This window comes from Culex pipiens, chromosome 3, assembly GCF_016801865.2.
Source record: "Culex pipiens pallens isolate TS chromosome 3, TS_CPP_V2, whole genome shotgun sequence".
Taxonomy (NCBI): Eukaryota; Metazoa; Arthropoda; class Insecta; order Diptera; family Culicidae; genus Culex; species Culex pipiens.
The window spans coordinates 3,273,090-3,275,572 of record NC_068939.1 but is presented as its reverse complement, the minus strand read 5'-3'; positions in this window follow the sequence as shown (position 1 = coordinate 3,275,572).

Here is a 2,483-nt window from a genome sequence, read left to right as displayed (position 1 = left end):
GCCAAAGCAGGAAAATCCACGTCCGTGAAAGTTAGTGGTGTTTTGCGACGATTTGGTTGGTGCCTCGTCATCGCTTGCTGCCGAATTTTTACAAACTCAGCTCGTTTTGGGCAGCTTCGATTCTTAGTCGAATGGTCGCCACCGCAATTGAAGCATTTGGCTTCAATGTTATCGTTGGTTGTGTTGCAAGCTTGAGTTTTGTACTCACCTCCGCAGGTTGCACAACGACTCTTGATGAAACAAGCACTGTTTCAGCATTTTTATGTTTCCAAACCTTTTGCATTGTATTATAGCAGCAATTTACAAGCAAAATCAAACATTTTCATTGATTTGATTACCGGACGTAAGTGCCATTATGGAGAAAAACATTTAAAATTAACCACCTATATCGTACACTAAATTTTAATTTTGAAATAGGGGCAATTTGCAAGCATTTTTTAATGTTTTAGAACAAAATATGTGATTTCTATGCAAAAATACAATTTTTCAGTAAACCGCAAAGCTCGAGTTCCAAATCACAAAGGAACTCGAGCCTCTTGAATCACGGAAAAAAAAGTTTTACGAGCTTCGAATAATCGAAACATCGTACAGTGGACTCTCTCGTTGTCAATATTGAAGGGACCGTCGAGAGCGGGAGTTATCAAATTATAGAATGAAAAATCAAAGCAATCTATTTGAAGGGACTGAAAAAATTATTGACAGCTGGAGCAATATTGATATCGAGAAGATCGACAGCCAGAGAGTCCACTGTACAATCAAGGCTTCGGATAATCAAGTCTGGACTGTGAAATGTCTTTCATAAGATTGATTTTAATGTCAGAATTGATCAAATTTGAAAGTTCAATGTTTTAGCTTTAGCTGTAAAATTCCATAACTGACCAACATAAAACCAGACTTCCGACATTCTGTTCGGTCACTTTGGCACTCGTGGACCAATTCGTTCCGGTTCGGTGACAACTCAAGGGTCATTTATTTCACCTCTGATGTCAAACCAATAATATCAAGCCCGATTTTCCAAACAGACACCCGACACACACGCACACACACCGCCACATCTACTCACAAAACGATACTCGTTGACCGCTCCGGCATCGGCGCCGCGTCTGTCAGAGCATTTCTACAATCATTAATCTGCAAAAACGAATTAAAATTTGCATAATTAATGTAGAGCGAATGAAAATAATATGATTATAGTTTTGCTAGAGTCGGCACATTTTTGCCCGGCCACTCGCTCACTCACTGGTTGGAAGTGGAAGGGGGATGGAAAATCACACACTTGTTCATGAATGCTCACTGACACACACGCGCACGTGGAAGCGATGAGTGCAGATAACTTTTGGGTGGCTGCAACGTTTCCAGTTTTGCTTTGCAGAAATTATTACAAAAATTATAAAAATGGTTGCAAAGTGCGAGAAAACGAAATCATGTTGTGATATTTTTTAAAATTAATTTAGGAAATTTCTAAATAACCCTGAAATTGCAGTGAGGGATGAATCGACAAGGGTTGTTATTTTTGCATAGGTTTGAAATAAATCTTAATAAAAAAAAACTCATGTCGTCAAATTGGGAAAACAAAATCAGTCTACAGAACGAATTCCCTTAATGAAGAGCAGATGAGAAGGTATTTGAGGGTGGGAAGCCGCACTAAATCAGCATTGACGAGGGTGGCGTTGACGTCACCCTAATGAACGAGTGAGATTATTTGTTATTAAACGTAAACATAAATTATTTGGACATTGGTTTCAATTTGCGAAAATCGTGTGACAATTGCAATTTCGATGCGTGTTTATTTGTTTTTGCAGATTTCATGGGGCGAGCAGTTTCAACGAGCGAAAAAATGTCCAAGCGTGTTGGTGTGAGAGAGAAAGGGTGTGTGTGTGTGTGTTTGTACTAACAAACGCCTTTTCTAATGAAAACAAACGCTGCCGGCTGTTTGTGGCGTGTGGTCTTTTTTGCCGTACTGCTAACATACATAATGATGGGTGGTGAGTTTTTCGCGGCGGGTTCAGGAAAATTCGCCTACATGTACTCTACTGGTGAAAATGTTTTTAGTTTTCATGGTGAATCAATAAAAAGCTCATTAGTAAATGTTGGTAAATATTGTTCAACAATACGCATTGTATAAATAATCGTTGAAAGCATTCAATTGGGTACTAGAGCTCTATGTAAAAACCATTTCCATTCATTTTTTTTTCATTTTAACGCAAAAAAAAATTATTGACAAGACAACATTTTTTCGATGTATCAACTGTGGTCCCCTTAGAACGAACTGTCAAGTAGGACCTTTTTTACAAAATTGAATAAATAATTCATTTTAAATCCTTTGCGGTTGTTACATGGGTCATTGTACTCAGAAAAATAAGCTTTGTCGCTGTAAAAAATAATATCAGCAATCTAAGCTTTATTTTAGGACCGAATTATTTCAATACACAAAATTATGTTTTTTATTTTTTAATTGGACATTCACTTATTTGAATAATAAC